At 43.6% G+C, this 17,205-nt stretch overlaps 1 protein-coding gene across 1 annotated transcript in view; it reads left to right on the forward strand.

The window, feature by feature from the left end:
- GRIP2 (glutamate receptor interacting protein 2) overlaps positions 1-17,205 on the forward strand; it is a 271,200-nt gene that overhangs the window by 58,863 nt on the left and 195,132 nt on the right. The window lies entirely within an intron of this gene.

A 17,205-nucleotide genomic window follows, 5' to 3' on the forward strand; every position in this document is an offset into this window, starting at 1 on the left:
GCACCCCTAAAATTACAGCTAGCCAAACTAGTTCTTGGGACAGGGAGAATGCTCTGTACAGACAGTGTGCAAAATGTTGCACTACAATATGTGACAGAGAGCAAAGTGACCTGAAGTGACTGGGTGCAAAATTGAAGTTTGGGGATATGTCATGTGACTGGAGTGTTTGGGATGACAAGGATGTTTTGGACATGGTTGAGCTCAGCCCTTCTATCACTACCCTGGGAAACAGCTGAACTGCTTCACATGAAATTTCACACCTCCTCCCAAATTTTGTCTATGCACAGATGTATATGTGCCAGCGTATGTGTAGCCTGAGGCAAACACCTGACATGGAGACTGTCATCCCAATCCATTCAAATTTGGTGGAGATTTAAGCAGCAAAAGACAGAGTCTCATAATGGAAAAGAGAGTGCTCTAAGACAACACAGAGTCCGGTAAATTGAGGAAAATGCCTCGTGAGCATCACTGAATGAATCATGTCTTGCATATATCATAGATTGAGCTGTGCTGAATGGATCACTGGGAGCACTGTTTCCAGGAGATCAGCATTCCCAGTTGGTCCCTTCAGGGGCTGAGCAAAGGGAAGTGTAATTGCATGGACATGTGTGTAAGTGCCCATGGCTGGGTTTTACCTGGTGTCAATCAGCTTAGTTCAGGAGCCTCAGAGTGGCTTTGGGGATTACCTTGGCTCAGGCCAAAGCTCTTGCTAATGGAATGAACATGGAGTGCCAGACTCCTGCCCTCTCAGTCCTCCTATCTGGCATCATTCTCTGGGCTGCCAGTTCAAAACTCATGGCTAGAGTGTTGAAAACTCAAGCCACAGGATCAAAGATGAAGGAATTGAAAGGAAAAACTGTTTCTCTTTTAATTTACCAGTAGTTTTGAAATTTTCCTCTGCAGTTGGATCGCATTTTCAAGATTTTTCTGTCATTTCGTTTGCAAAACTAGACACTATTTGTGTGTGCACAAATTTTGGACTACAGAGAAAATGTAAATGTGGTGTGACTTGGGATAAAATTAGACTGAGAGTGCTGGGCTGTTGTTACTCCATACTGGGCTAAGTCATCATTATTTGGATTTGCTGGAGTCCAGAAAAGGCTTAGCTCATGTTTTGAGTAAAGCCAGCAGTCACATCCTGCTTTCTTAATTGCTATTTGAGATGTACCATGATGATCTCCATTATGAAGCCAGTTTTAATTAAGCAAACAAAACCTCTCTGCTCTTTTTTCTGGCAAGCTTTTGATGACTTCTTCTGAATTGTGACAGTTGGGTTCTGATGTGTGCTTCAAATGCAGCCAGGTTTAGAAGCTGCAAATAAAGCAGAGAATCACAGTCTCAGCATGGGAAAATCGCTTTCTGCCAAAGGGTAAGGAGATGGCTTAACATAGGGGGATAGATGAGGCCAGCAGGTAATTTATTTCTCCCCATCTCATGGCACATAAATGACATATGACAGATAACTTATTACCTGACTCTATAATAACTAAGGTGGAACACAGGCAGGAATGTGCCTTGTTTTGTGTTTTGCTTTCTCTTTTGACAGGACAAGAAGACATGGGCTCAAGCTGTATCAGGGCAGGTTCAGGCTGGACATTAGGGGGCATTGCTTCACAGAAAGGGTTGCCAAAGCATTGGAACAGGTTTCCCAGAGAGGTGGTGGAGTCACCATCCCTGGAAGGGTTTAAGGAAAGACTGAATGTGGCACTTGGTGTCATGGTCTAGTTGACAAGGTGGTGTCTGGTCAAAGACTGGAATTGATGATCTCTGAGGTCTCCTCCAACCTAATTGGTTCTGTGGTTTGCACCAAATAAATGTATTCTGTGATTCTTATCACAGAACTAGCAAGAGAGTTAAAGGGATCCTTACTTGGGGCTTCCTTGTGTAGATGCACAGCAAGAGCAGTCTTAGGATTTAAAAACCTTTTAGGTCTCTGAGTCGTGCCAGTGTTTTGTAGGAGAGCAGAGTGGATGGTGATTTCATGAATACAGCCCAGGGAACAAGGCTGGGTAGGTACAGGAGGGGGTAGAGAAAATTCCTGTATATTCCCCTGTATGGCCTCACTGCACCTGTGTGAGGAGGAAGATAAATAGCATTTGGTAAATGCTAGTTTCTCCTTGCAGCAACAACCAAAGCAGTATTTCATTATTCACTTTAAGATTGTGGGACTACTTTTCCCCTACTGTTCTCTATGAAAAATTTGAGCTAAACACAAACTTTTAGAGATAATCCCAATTTAGCCAGTTGGGATAATTTGCAACTAATTATAATGCTCCTCTGCTTGAGTCCTCCTTCATCCTTTGAATTGCCTGATGGTATTTAGCCATGTGTAGTCTCTTTCTGAACCACTTTTTACAATCCTTATAATATTAGTTGGGTTCCTTCCCGCACTGGTGGTGCTAATGGCCATGTTAAATATTAATACCATTTTACTAATAAAACTGGTAATATATCTGGTGCTGCTTAGTTGTGGTCCTGCTGTCCTAGTGGAATGAAATAAATTTAGTACCATTCCCCAGCAAGAGTGTAATTCATAAAAGCAGGGTGGACAGTATGTTGTGCCTGTCTGATTTGTTTTAGAGAACATCTCTGCTGATGATTATACTTTGGAAAATTGGAAGAACATTACCCCAGGACATATAAAGTGACTGTCTATTAGGAACATGTAGAAGATGTGTCAGGTTTTCAAGAAATGTACTAGAAAGAGAAATTAAGTTTGAAAAAGCCAGTGCACTGAGGAAGGCAGGCATCTCCTTTTTTTTCCCGATGTGGATGAAAGTGGATTCTGTTTAGCCATGCATGCAATTTTAAAGCTGCATGTACAAGCTCAGGAAGGATCAAAATAGCATTTTCAAGAGGCTGGCAGAACTTGTCTGAAACAATGGTACCTCATTAGCAGATGCTGATCCTATAAAAAAAAAAAAAAAGGAGTCTTTTGCATCACTGAAGAAGATGCTGCCTTAACCCCTCACTCCCCCAGCAGGAAGGGAAAAGTATCCAGGCAGTAATGATGGGTTTGAGCAGAGCCCTCCTAAGGGGCACCCAGGGTTCAGACCAAGCTGGGAGACACTGCAGCACTGTCAGTCCTGTTTGATTTATTAATGGACCACATTGCAGGATGGAGATGTGTTTGGAGCCCACACACCCTGAGGCCTCTGCTTGGGAAGCAAGCTGCAAGTCATGATAAATGCCTATTTTATTCCTTTTGCTCTGTCTAGTCTCTGTTCCAGGTCAGCCTTTTCAGGCATCAATGTCTGATACCACATATGAAGTCTTGCTTTTAAATAGTAGTTGGGTAGCTATGAGGGGGTTCCCAGGAAAGAGGGACAGTGGAGGAGGATAGGAAGTGTGTTGGAGGCAGCACATAAAATCATGGAGAGAAGGAGTAGGCTGCAGTTTTATACTCTGAATCTTACAGTGAAGAAACTAATGCTGAGACTGGCAAGCTACTTAGAATTTTAATTTTTCTTCTTGCTATATGTTTAGTGTAGCCATCAGAGCAGTGGGAGGGAGTAGGCAGATGGAGAAGGAAAAGGAGAAGAATTGAGGTTGGGTTCAGGGTCCTGGAGTTGGTCTTTGATTACTCAAGTGCATGGATCCATTCAGGCCCAGGTGGTACAAGCTGCCTTTGCTAATAACCCTTCTAGTAATTAAAAAAAAAAAAAAATTTAAGAAAGCAAAAGCAATGAATGAATCTTTAAGGATTGTGGCTCTAATTTGCAATGCTGAACCGTTCAAGGGTAAAGGTTCAGGATAATGAAAAGTTTTCTCAGCTCTGCCTGGGCTATAGAGGAATCTTTTAGCCCATCTTTCCACCACCAGCAGCCAGCAAGTGGGGAAGGAAGAGTAATGGAAAGAGACTTTATATCTAAGTAGGTTGTATTCGTGATTTCCTGTGAGGTACTTACCTGAGAGGAGATTCTGTTCACATCTTCATTCTCTCTCATCTTAAAGGGTTTCATTAGCATCTAATTGCTGCTTATTTTCCTCATTCAGAGCATCCAGGTGCTGTACAATGTTCTTAATCAAGTGTGGAAAGATCATTTGTCAAGAAAGTTCCTGCTCCTTCAGCAAAGTGCTTCTGAAAAGGTTTGGCCTTTGTCTGTGCTTATCTAGGGAAAAAACAAGTGATGAGAGTCTGGAACCTGACTGAGGATCTTCATTTGATGCTACCAACCTTGTCTCCATGATCACACCTCACAGTAGCATAGCAGTGAAAGCCTCGTCTAAACTGGAACTAATTTAATGGTATGATGTCAGTTTTGGCCTTGCTGAGTAACTCTTGGGGCATGTAGGTCAATCAGGAGGTTGAGGTATGAGCATTGTGACATGTTACTGGAAGCCTGGGCAGGTTTGAGCCCAGCTGGCTGGGGTGGTAATGAAAACAGAAGTTATGTGTGTTCTCCTTGGCCTCATGCATCTTGTTTCAGTTGTCAACTGTGAGAGAGATCCTTGAACTGGGATATCAAGGGAATAGTTCTAGTGATGTCAGATGTCTCCAGGTGCCTTAGGTTCAGACTTTATCGATTTAGCAGTGACGAGGTGATCAGAGTGATGGACTGTTCTTTTGCTGGCAACGTGCAAGACTTGAGGACTTGGGTGTGTTTGTCCACACCATAACCAGTGACACTGGGGAGCTCAAAGGGTTAGTAAGGTAGAGAATACTCTCCTTTGTGAAAGGGACAAATATTGTTCCTTGCGTGATTGAGACTGACTGTAGAAAGCACTAAGAGCATTTTTTCCCCTCCACCTTACAGAATTAATCCAGTGGAAACAATCTGAATTTAAGACAGCATGCCTGGAATCAGAATAAATACCTTGTTTTTCTGGACTATTAGGATATTTACTAGCTTTTGGTCAAAGCCTCTGCTGATATGACTTCACCAAATTTAGTGAAGCTTGGATCAAAGTCTCCAATGACACATTTTTCATCCAGTTCATTAAGCAGCAAGCAGTTGGATCAGATAGGACACAGAAAGCACAAAACACTTGCTGAGAATGTAATATACTTCATTAGTCATCTGGGTTTGCAGAAGAGCAGGGAGAGAATTGTACCCACATCATCAAAGCTCTGTCAGCCTTCTGTGGGTGTCTCACTGGGTGTCTCCAGCCCCTGTTTGAGCAGTGCTGTGGAAGGGCTGGGATGATGTGCAGCTTGCTGAACTGAAATGCCATAAGAGAGAAAAACTTCTAATGGAGCAAGTGCTAAGGGACAAAAAGATAAAAAGAGATGAGAAAGCATATTCCCCTCCCCCCCAAATCCTATTGATGCTGTGTTGTTTCCAGGCATGGCTGGTGGGAAAGGGGGAGCAGCTTTGAGGACTTCTATGGAACAGCAGCCACAGCAAGGAGCACTAGATATGGGACCACAAGAAAATATTTATGGTGCTTTTGAAAACGAAATTTTGTTTATTTTATTTTTGCTAATGCAGTTCACAGGAAGTCCCAGCTTTCTTTGGGAGAATTTAGCATGAGCTAAACATATCCTTGGGGCTTGCACTGATCTGTTGTAGCAAGTGTGCAGGAAAGGGTAGATATCCCACGTGCCTGTCAGAGTGGTGGGCCAGACTCTCCAAGCTCTTCAGCACAAGCATCTACGACTGTGTGACTGTGGGAGGAGAGGGAAAAGGACGGATGCAGGAGAAAGAACACAGTTCTGTAGAAATGTGGAACAGAGGATTACACCCACAGTGTTTGATATGGAGGAGCAAGGATTGCTGCCTGTGTGTGACATTGTGTGGGAGAGATTAAAGTCACCCTAGGCAAGCAAGAATTGGGTGTGAAGCAGGGGAAGAAAGGGAGATTAAGTTGGAAGGGGTGTGATAGAGGAGGAAAGAGGAGTCTTCCTCTGGGTGAAACACAGGAAGTGTAAGATGACAAGATTTGGCTGGTGTGGATAGTAGGTGCATTGTAGCAGAGGTACAAGGGCTGAAGGATCTGCAGGATGGACCTGGGGTCACTCCTAAACCTCGAACTTCTCCTGGAGATTCCTATAATTCCAGCTCTTGGAAACAAGTAGTATGAGGCTTACCAGAACAACAGTCAGCCCCAAAGATTGGAGTGGTGCAGGGTGCTTCAGAGTCAGGATGAATTGTAGGGCTTTCCTGCTCCTCAGGACCTGGTTGTCAGAGGCTTTCTGCTTTTGGGTGGATTTCTGTGTTCTCAAAGTGCCACTTGTTATCAGCTCCCTGGAAAGCCTCTTGCCACTGTAAAGGAGTCTAGTCTCTTCATAGCTGAGGTGCCCAAAAGTTTCAGACTAAGTCTCCATGGTGCCAAGTGCTACATAAAAAATGTGTCAAGGGGTATTTTTTTTCCCTGAGGAGTTTTTTCCTACTGTGCCTGGAAAAGAAAACAATGTATGAACCAGCCCCCAAAAAGAGGGATTGTTGGGCTGCCTGGTGCATCCTCTCATAGTTATCAGCATCAGCACGTTTGGTAGAAGGGAAGACCCTGGAGGCAAACCTGGTGGGATTTAGAGCTAGCTGGAGTGCTATACTGCAGGTGTTTAGGTGCAAAGGTATGGAGACTACCATCTGCTGAGTGTCTAAGGCTGATACTTCAGCTATATTTGCACGTAGGATGCCTGCATTGTTTACTTATGTTTAAAATCCAACCATAAATTGTACTTTCAGTGGCTGTTACACATTTCCTGCTCCAGGAGAAGACTTTCAAAGCCCACAAGAAATATTCAGTTACAATTATGTCTGATTTAAAGGGAAAAGATCTGTAGCTTTGTAGCCTTAATAATTTGCTCAAACAGCTGTAGATTAATGAAAGTGTTGCTCAAGGCATGTTTCCAGAAATAGCATGTAGCTCGGCCTGCTCCAGTCACATTGGGTTAGGAAATGTGGTTTTGTTTTTAATGCTGGAAGTGCACACAGGAGGTGATCCACCAGACCTCTCTGGACTCATGGTTTTGCTGGTTGGGTGATGTCCAGAAGAGCTTGAAAATTGTTTCTTTGTGAAGTTGCAGAGGTCTTAAGAATCACCTCGTAAATGGTTTTGCCTATCGTAGAGGGAATGTCAGCCTCACTCCAGTGAGTGGTCACCAAATGCTCTGCAGTCAGAGCCCAGAGAGAACCTGATGTCATTTTCCTGTCCCAGGAGACAAAGCAGATAAATCTGTCATTTGAAACACTGAGGTGAAGGAATCTACAAAGCATTCTGTAGTGTTGGACACTATTGAGCTTCACAGATTGAGTCACCAGGAAAATTATGTTCCCCAGAAAAATGCTCTTTTAACTGTATGTTTTTTTTCAGTCCATTGTCTCTTAATTTGATTGAGGACAGAATGCCTAGGGACAAGAGACTATTTGATAAGAAAACTGCAGTCATCAAGTGGAACCAGTTCTTATTCACCGTCACACACAGAGCCACAGGGACCTCACTCTGTAATGTCCAGTGTGCTTTCTATAGAGAGAGGTGCAGTCCCTTAATGTCCAGTCAAGGGCAAGTGTGAAAGCAGAGTTAGTGTCTTCTCATGGTGTGTAGTCTGAAGTCATGTCATGCCCTGTTGATTGCTGAAGGTAGTTGAAGTATCTGTATTGGCATTCCACATTATCTGTTGGGATTGTCCCTGCCTCTGAAGAGCAGCATACAGTAACTGGTATGGGCTGAGCTTTGCCAGGAGGGCAGGGACCAACCTGACCCTTGCTCTGATTGTGTGTTATGGACTCTGTGTCCTGTAAGGTCCAGGAGCGTCCCAGATGGTACAAGAATAGAGTTAAATGTTATTTGCTCCCTTGTGAACATCTGATGACTTGCTGAGCTGTGCTCTGCACAGGGACTGGCAAACTCTTCCTGCAGTCATTGCTGCTCAGGATTCCTGTGGTGGAGAGCTGAAGATCCCTCCCTCCTGAGGCTAAGAGGACACTGCACTGCTCCCACTTCAGTGAACACACATCCACTGTTCTGTGTAAGAAGCAATAAACCTGCTAATCTGTTCAAATGCTGCTGCCCTGTACACACACACACTTTCTTCTGAGACACTCACTTGATTGGGATTTTTCCATTGATGTCTGGCCTGATTTATCTGTTTCAAACATGACTGCAAATAAAAGCAGCGCTCATTGAGCTGATCCAATTTGACCTGACAGGGACAAAATGACTGGAGCTGGATGGCAATTCTTCCAAAAGAGAATGACAGTGGTAGATCAGGGAGATATGGATTGGTTGGTATTTTACACAGAAGTGGTCTGCTTCTTTTTTTCATTGCTTTCATGAGCCTGGATGCAAAGTTTTTTGCTTGTGGGTGGTAGATATTTTTTTCAGAGAAGGGGGGGCAAATTGCTTTATTTTTGGGGGAAAAAAAGCGGTGCTGCTTGAAAATTTTTGCCCAGTCTTAAAAATGGTACTAGGCTGGATGTCTGAGTGGGGAATATGCAGGAAGACTGCACTCAGGTACTCTTCAGCAAAGCTCCTGAGTGGTTAATAATATAGAAAGTAAAAAACTTCAGACTTGCAAATAATCAGTTTTTTTAATTGGATGCTAAGAAAAAGGCTGTGCAAAAAACTAAACCAGCTGTGTGAAATCCTGAAATGATATTATAACTACTATATGACCGGCAAGGGTAGGAAGATGACTTTGGAGTGCTTCTAGACATATCTGACTTTATAAGATAGGAGAGGATATTGACTGTCCTTCCCATACTTAAGGCAATGGTAATTTGCCTGTGCCAGGGACAGGAGACATTGACAAAGAATTACTACTAATAAAACATAGTCTCAAAAAAGTTGTCCTGTGGAACAACAGCAGCCTCTAAAGCAGTTGGTGGGAATTTGGAAGCACTGGGGTTTGCCAGGTAAGTGCTGGCTGTTGCTCCACCAGTGAAGGCAGGTGAGGAGTTATTACTGCACTAAGATGCAGCACCAAAAACTGATTTAATGACTGGAGTATTGCCTGTGGGGTGAGCAAGAGCTGAAATGAGGAAAAATTCCATATTTTCTTTCTTTGTTTTGGTTGTTTTGCACATAACTGACCTAGGATGCTCTTGACTGGATTGGCAGTTTGCCCCTCCACAGAGGGGGCAAAGTAGCTTTAAATACAAAACAAAGCTCTGTGTGGCAGCTGGTCATTTTCAAGGGCATTGACAAATTTGGAGAGGAGTCTAAATTTTCGCTATCAGACAGTACTAAAAGATTAATTCTCTTTGCAGAAGTGATGCCACAAAGACTTACTGTCTTTGCCATGCACAGGTCTCCAGGGAGAGGAGAGAGGTAAGGATGGCAGAGAGCTTGTGGACTTTAATAACATTGCACAGCTCTGGATGTGCTGGTCTCTTAATGAGATTTAATTGCGGGCTGCTTGCTTGCCACTAGATGACAGCCTTACTCTGTGCACCAGGGCCTTGGTAATCATTAATAGGGGGCAGGGAAATTACCCTTTTATAGGACATGGTCTTGCTTCCCGTTGCCTTCTTGCAAGGCAGGGAGCTGGGCACAGAGATGATGGTGCAGATTAGCTCGCTTAATGGAGAAGACAATACTTGAATCTTGGACACACTTCAAACGTGAGGACAAATCGAAACGTGAAATCAAGAATCTGCATTTCTTCCAAGAATTGTAGGATGGATTTTTTTTTCAGCTGCAGGGCTGTGCTCTTCGGATCGTTTCTTCCAGCCTGACCCAGTATGGTCTTCAGGCCACTAAGCTCTGAGCTCCACATCTGGCCTTTGAGCTGGCTCCCATTTGTGGTGAGCTTTCATGCACAATGACCTGGCAGAGTCCCCTCCTTCCACTGAGCAGAGAGGGAATGAGACATGAAGACTCTTCAAGCATATCATCACAGAAAAGTCACATACTCTGTGGCATTCTTTGACTGCTTTTCCTGTGTTATTCTTGTCTTTGTTTTCAGTTTGTCTTGTTGCAGATGCAAGAATCCAATTGCATGGGGTTATTTTTGGGGCAGAGCATCCTACCACCCTCCTTCTGCAGGCTTTTGGAATATGCATGATGCATATGTGCTGGGAAGGAAAAATGCAAATTGCCCAGTGAACGTGACACTGCCATCCAGTCATTAGCATGGTGTAGTATATAAAATGATAGGGATCAGCAGGGCAAGTTTAATGGCTTGAAAGCTTTCACACTGCCACTGCAATAGTATCAAATCTGATTATATGTGTTTTATGACAGGGCTGACTTTGAGAGTCTGAAAGGAATGCAAGGTGGAGAAGATAAAATGTGAAAGTAGTCAGGGAGACTTTAGTGTTGGACATACGTGACCTATTACAGCCCTTCTCCAGGAGGCTTTGGAGAAAGACCCTTGCAGAGGTTTTGAGTTCTTGGTCAAGTGTTCAATTATATTTGTACCATGCCATGCCTCAATGTGTTTGCTTTCCTGTGATCTTGGGAGCCTTGAGCCCACCTTGCCTGGAGGCAGTAGCACTCCTACCTGAACATGGCTTTTCAGCTTTGCAGGACTGAAGACATCCTCTTGGGTTTCTCCCCTGGCTCTGCCTAAGCAGATTGGGCTTGTACTCTAGGCTGTTCTTAGTCTAATGTGTTTTCTGTCCTGGAGCCTTCAGCCAGGGATGCTAAAGGGAACACAGGTACATGCCAAGGTATTTCAGTGTCTAGAATGTGTTGCTGTCAGAATGATGTTAAAGAAGTTGAATTGTAAGGTCATTATTGACCAGATCTTCTCAAAGTTTGAGTCATTGAGCTTATAACTCATATCATTGGATTCTATTTCCCTCTTTCTCCTATCATTAAATTTTTCTCCATTAATTCAGCTTGGAAGGAGATTAGGAATGGATTCCCTGGAGCACATGGAGGGAGGTGGATGGGCAGCCACTGGGTCAGGTTGTGGGACAGGATCCTGGAGGTAACAAGCACAAGCTCACTGCTGTAGCTCACTGCAGACTGCTCCAGGCAAGGTATGCAAGGAAGAGATGCAGGATAATGTAGTTCCTTTGTACAGTACATTACACATGCACACAAAAGACGTGATCTCATGCTTTGTATAGCTACCAGATAACCCCCCTGAAACAGCTAATTCCTGGATATAAGCACATTATCATCTCTGTTTTGATTAGAGTGCTAATAATATTAATATTTTTACTACTTTCCACCTATCAGCTGAAGGAGACTTGTCCTTTACAAGTGCTTAGTTAGTTGGCTTATATGGGCAAAGCATATAAATAATAATAAAGAGGTGAGAAAATGATAATACGTGGACTGGAACTCATTAATTACTATTTATTAGTCATTAAGGAATGAACAAAGTGCTAATTGAAGTATGTGAGCTTGACTAACCATTAATGTTTTCAAAGGACTGTAGGAGAATCGCTGCTTTTCAAAACACTGTAAAAGCATTTTGAGTTCTGTTAAATGTTTTTTGTATCCCTGGTCTTTGCTGAAGATTTGTCAAGCTGTGCTATTGCATGATGATACCTGGTAGTAGTTTTCAGCAGAACTTCTAGAAAATTGTTGGAGACTCATCCTTATGTTTGAAGAATTGCTTTGGTTTGTATTTCTTTTCACTAGCTAGTACATGCCTGTGTGCACAAAGGAAAAAGGAAACCATTCAGCTACGTCTTGTGGTCTTTCTGGGCCACATTCTGCTTTCATTGCCAGCTTTTCATATTTGCAAACATATCTTATATTTACTGATAGAGCTCAGGTTGGGTTCTGCCCCCAAGTATCTCTGTGTGTGACCACCTTCATGTGTGTGCACATGCTTATGTGCAAAAATCGCCCTCCCTTATGAACCATTGGTGTAGAGAGCACATTTTGTTGTTTATTTACAGTGTGTTACCTATCCTTGCTCTGTTTGAGGCCGTTGCACAGAAACACTGAATGCTGCTCTGCTTTATTCTTTGCTTTTTCCTCTTCACTGTATTTTTTTTTTTTTTCTCTTCTTCCTCCTTTCCACTATTTGGATGCTGAACTGGGATTTATCTTTGCCTGTGAGGGTGGCTTTTCAGGCACAGATATATGGCAGTGGCTCTGGGCTGCCCTGCCCATGTGCAGGGACACACTGGGAGGTGCCGCTGGCCTCGATGCCCAACTGCTCTGATGCTTCCTGACAGCTGTGATTGCATCCAGGAGGGGAGGTCTGAGCAGGAGCCTGTCTTGGTCCCGTGCTTTTATTTCTGGCTCTGTTGTGAAAAATAAAGCTTTCCAGCACATTAAATATCCTTTTGGGAAATGGGAACGGGAAGTGCCATCTCCCAGCTGCGTGTCTGGCTGTAGTGGCCAAGCCTTGGGTGAGCCTTTGCCCCACAGCAGCCCTCAGCACAAGGCAGTCGCTTGTGGGTGCCCTTGACAAAAGCTTGAGTGCTGTGGGAAAAGGTTAGCAGAGGTTTTCAGTTATTTGTGCTGGTGATGCAGCAACTCCACAGACTGCCTCCTTGCTCCCTTTGAGCTGAAGGATTGTGGCTGCTTGTACTGGTTTTGCACAGTGGTCCTGGATTTTAAGGACCTGGATTTGTAACTGAGCATGGAGATACTCAGTGCTGGTGCTGGGGAACCCCAAGGTGGAACTTATGCTAGAGCAACAGAGGCACATCCTGGGGACTCACTCTCATTTTCCTAATGGACTCTATTAAAGGAGAAAAGCCCCAAATGCATGAGCTCTTCTGTTTTACATCCTACTTTAGTCCCTAACAGGTATTTTGATGGACAGGCCTCGCCATGAAGGGCAGGGGTGTTACACAGACTGTAACTTGGATACTGACTGGACTGTGTTTTTCAGTGTTTTGGATCGTTTGTAGCATGAGTGATCCAGTGATCCTTTCAAGGACTAGGGCCCCTAGACATGTTATCAGCATTTTAAGTGTTTGTGTTCCACCCATGCTCCTCCCCTACATAGGAGAATGCAGCTACAGGGGTGGTGCAGGTTGCACCACGTCCAGTGATGCTCCAAGCCCCACTGGCTGCCCAGCACCCACAGTGATGAACAGGAGTGCCACCAGGATTTCTGAGCAAGCACAGCCCTTCTTGGAGGAATATCTTCATCAGCATGGAAGCTTGCAGCTGGACTTTGGTTGTTCCTTCTGTTTGTTTGTTTTAATATTAGCTTGTTAATTATCCTAGAAAAGAAATCTGTGTGTGTTCTTCTAAAAATAACTAATCTTTACATGCTTTTGTGCCTGAGTAATTTCAGTTTGGTGACCCACAAACCATAGGCAGAAGCATAAAAGAAATAATTTTCTTTTTCTCTTAGGAAGCAGATGGCTCGGTTCAACTTCTGTGATGTTCTCTAAATGAAATTGTGTTGTAGATGTTCAGCAAGAAATGAATTTCAGGAGTTTGGGAGAACTCTGGAAGGGTGAAGGAACCAAAACCACAAATGGTGTGTCTCAGTAAGGGACAGGAGAGAAGATGTGGGAGGAGAAAGGGAGGAAATAATTATAGTGCAGAATTTATTCCAAGCTTTTCCTTCTGTTTTTCCCTCTGTAGAGAAATAGCAAAATTCACATATTTATTCTGTGTTTGCATTTAATATCAACCTTTTTTTCAGTCTGTAGTTCTTGGCCTGAAGCTGTTAATTGAACAATTCCTCCAAGCTGTTTGCAATTCATGTTGTGGCAACTCACTGTGTACATCAGCTGGCGTTGCTGCACTTTCCCCATATGTGACCACAGCAGCGTGAATTTGGAACAGTGTATTTGCACATATTGTTTGCAGATGGATGGCTGGATGGCTGGAAATGTGTAGCCTGCAAATATTTGAGTGTCTGAGTATAAAATTTGCTTTTGCCTGAGTGTTCACACCTGTAAAACTCAAGCATCTGAGCTGGTACTGTGAGAAAAAACAAAGTTTGAAGAAAGGACAGGGAGGAGGGAGATGATGATTCAGGTCAGTCACTGGGAATATCCAGTGCTGAGAGCATTGTTGTACTTGAGGACAAGAGGGGAAGGGTGAGGATTTTGTTGAGGAAATAAGGTTGTGTAGGAAAAGGAGAATGGACTTCAGCCCCATCAGCAGTTGCTGAGGGCTGATCTAGCAGAAGGAAGTGGCTGAGCCTGTGGAGTAGTTAGAGGATCTGGATATGATGGAGAGGTGTGGAGTTCCTGCACTCCTCGAACTGGCTGGGTTATCACTCCCTGCTCACACTGGGGGTTTGCTCCTCTGTGGTGGGTGAGAAGAGTGCATGAGAACAGTAAAACCATGGGAAGTTGTGGCAGCTCTTTACTGTGGTGACTATATTGTTTTTTTAGTCACGTGCATCATATTTTAGCAGAGTACAAAACTGCATTGTGGAGCAGATGAGTGCTGTGGGAGCAGCTTGGTTTTAGCCGCTCCAGTAGCACAGGGCTGGAAAGCAGAAGATGGAAGGAAAAGGCTGGAAAGGCCTCAAGGACTGTGATAACATGTTAAAATTTATCAAGCTCTTCAGTTGGATCTCTGGCACTTATATCCACTCACTGGTAATGATTTCTAGCCTATTTATAAGGATGCTTTCAAACTAACTGGGATATCTGTGCTACTGCGTGGTGAAAGCAGAGACTGTCACTGGGTTCTTGAGCATCCTTGGACAGGTCTTTTCTCATGCCTTGTTTTCCCCATGATGGATACAAATGTTTACTTTTAGGATGTGTTTTGTCATCATCTACCATAAATCTACAAGGCACTTGTGAAAATAATAAAAACGGTCCTGTCTCCATGGGCCTCTGGAGGGAAAAGAGTATCTGGAGTAGGAAATGTCAACACAGGGGCATTTTGGTCAAAGAATAAAATACAAGGAGTAGCAGAACAAAAAGACAAAGAGTAAAAGTAAATAACACAGTTTTGTTTCCCTCTCTCTAAACAAATCACTATGTGTATGCATATGTACACACACATATATATATGTATATCTTTTTCCCAGAGCAAAATAAGGTACAATTAATATAACAAAGTCTGACACATTAACATAAAGGTGCAATGGTTTGTGAAGCCGTGGAACTAATTGCTTTGACTCTTGCACTGGAGCTTTAGGATAGCTGGATGATATTGTTTTCTGCCTCTATCATTGTCTCCTTGTTCCTGTGCATCACCTAACACAAAACATCATCCCTGCAGGCTTTGGAAGCTGTGGCAAATTGTCATCTTGCCATTACTGGCTTTTCCTTTAACAGACAGTTTGTATTTCCATAGCCTGCAGCTGCCATCACAGACTTTGCAAAGAAAGGAAGGAGTGTTTTGTCTATTTGTTTCTCAAATTCCAGATTATTTTATACCCTTTTCTTCAAGATGGGCTGCATTTGCTTCTACGACAGAAGAGCTTGCTAAGAGCTTTGTCACTGTGCTTACCTTGCTGCAGGCTGGTGTCAGTGTTGTGCTTTATAAATTCTCCCCTTTCTCTCCCTGACTAAGGGCTGTCCTTCAGCCCACTTGATTGTGCAACCTCTGGAGTAGCCCAGCAGCAGCACCAAATTGAACTCCTCTTTTGTATCCTTTCAAGTCCATATTTCCAAAAGTAGCAAAAGCAAAATATTATTATCCCCTTTTTGCAAGGAGGAGGTGTGTTGAGGAAAGGAGTTGAATGTGACAACAGTTTCCATGACACAGAGATGTCATAGTCTTGAGAAACTGAGGAGATGTGTCCTCTGAGCCCATGATATACTGTGTAGCAACCTCGTTGCTCATTGACAGTGTTGGATTTTAACAGTGGAATAACCAGCTCCAGTGCTGAGAACATTTGCATCTCTTTGTCCCTTCTGTGGGTGTCCCATCCTCCTCACAGAGGAGCAAAAGATGGTTTTGCTCTAACAGCCAGTGTTCTCTTTGAAGATAGGTAAAGTATGTGAGCTCTAATCTGTTGGTATTTTTAGCTCTGCCAGAAGGATTTGGTCATTTCAGTTCATATTACTGATTTTTTTTGCGTGTGTGACATTCAGCCTACAGCCGTGGAACATCTCTGGTTGCTGACCTCTCTGAACAGCCCTGCAGTGCCACGTGGCGGAGCTGCCTTTGCGTGGATGATTGGTTTTAAGACTTGGCAGCTAGGGAAGAAAAGTGAAGTGGAAAACCGATCCTGATGAGCAGTGAAGGATTAGCTAGGGAGATTGTGCACTGTAAATTTGCATTTCCTTTCCTAGATAGGCACAGGAAATGCAGAGAAAGACAGACAAAGCACAAACATCAACAAGAAAACCAATAGTCTTAAGCTAGTTTTGAACTTCAAAGAAACATCCAGCTAGTTTAAGGCAAAATTACAGGCCTTGTTATCCAAGCTCATCGGTGCCATGGGGCTGGTGTGTTGGAGCTGTGGGGGAGTAGGTTGGCTTCTTTTTGCTCTGTATATTATTAAAGCCAAAGCCAGCATGGTTCTGATTTTTTTCTTTTTTAAAAACACTATGTTTGGTAATGATGCATGAAGCAGAAAGGAAGTTATTTGATTTCCCTTTCCCCCTCCACCCCAATAACCAGCCTTAGCTGTTTTGAATGCTGTCAGCTCAGGAAAAATCATGCTGAGACTTTAAATGGAGCAAATAGGATGAGAGAATCATTAGGAAGGGAAAAAGTAAGAAATGCTGTAGCTGTTGGAGTTTGCTTTTAAGTTGTACAAGGGTGTGGTGGCTTACCAGATGTGGTCAGTACTGGATGGGAAACACTGCAGGAGCTGGAGATGGCAACTGTAGGATTGGATGCTGGTGTGAGTTCCAGTCTCAACAAGGTGGGACTGAACTGTTCAGTGCAGGAGCAAGAGCCTTTCTGCTTGGCCTGAGAATCTGAGGGAGACAACTGCTGGCACAGTTCTGTCTCCCAGTGCTTCCTGAATTGATGAAGGGGGTACTGAGATCTCAAACCAGTCTTGAGAGCTTTGTTATTATCCAAGAGAAAAGTAGCTCCTCAGCAGCAAGGATCCAAGCTCAGAATGGTTGGAGGCTCAAATCCAGATCAGGCAAACAGCTGGCAAAGCTCTCTCAGACTGACATGTCTAGAAACTGGGTGCCTAGAAGCAGTGCTGGGATCAGTTTCATGATTGGTACAGGAGACACCATGACTAGCATTCCCCACAGCCTTCATTCTGCTGTGAGCAGGAGTACACAGAAACCAGCTGGTCCTTGATCAAACCAGTAGTGCTCTCAGGAACACAGTGTGGTTGGCACACATATGTAAGAACCCACCAATCCAAATCAGTCAAATTTTCATTTGTTCATAGATCATCAGTCACTGAAACAAACACAACTCTCCCAGGCACTCTTTACTAGGTGTGGCCATCAAAACCTTTTAAGAGCTATTCAGAGCTTCTTTACTTATTGTTTCACAGAGGTC

This window comes from Sturnus vulgaris, chromosome 11 (genome assembly GCF_052056855.1).
Source record: "Sturnus vulgaris isolate bStuVul1 chromosome 11, bStuVul1.hap1, whole genome shotgun sequence".
NCBI classification, from domain to species: domain Eukaryota; kingdom Metazoa; phylum Chordata; class Aves; order Passeriformes; family Sturnidae; genus Sturnus; species Sturnus vulgaris.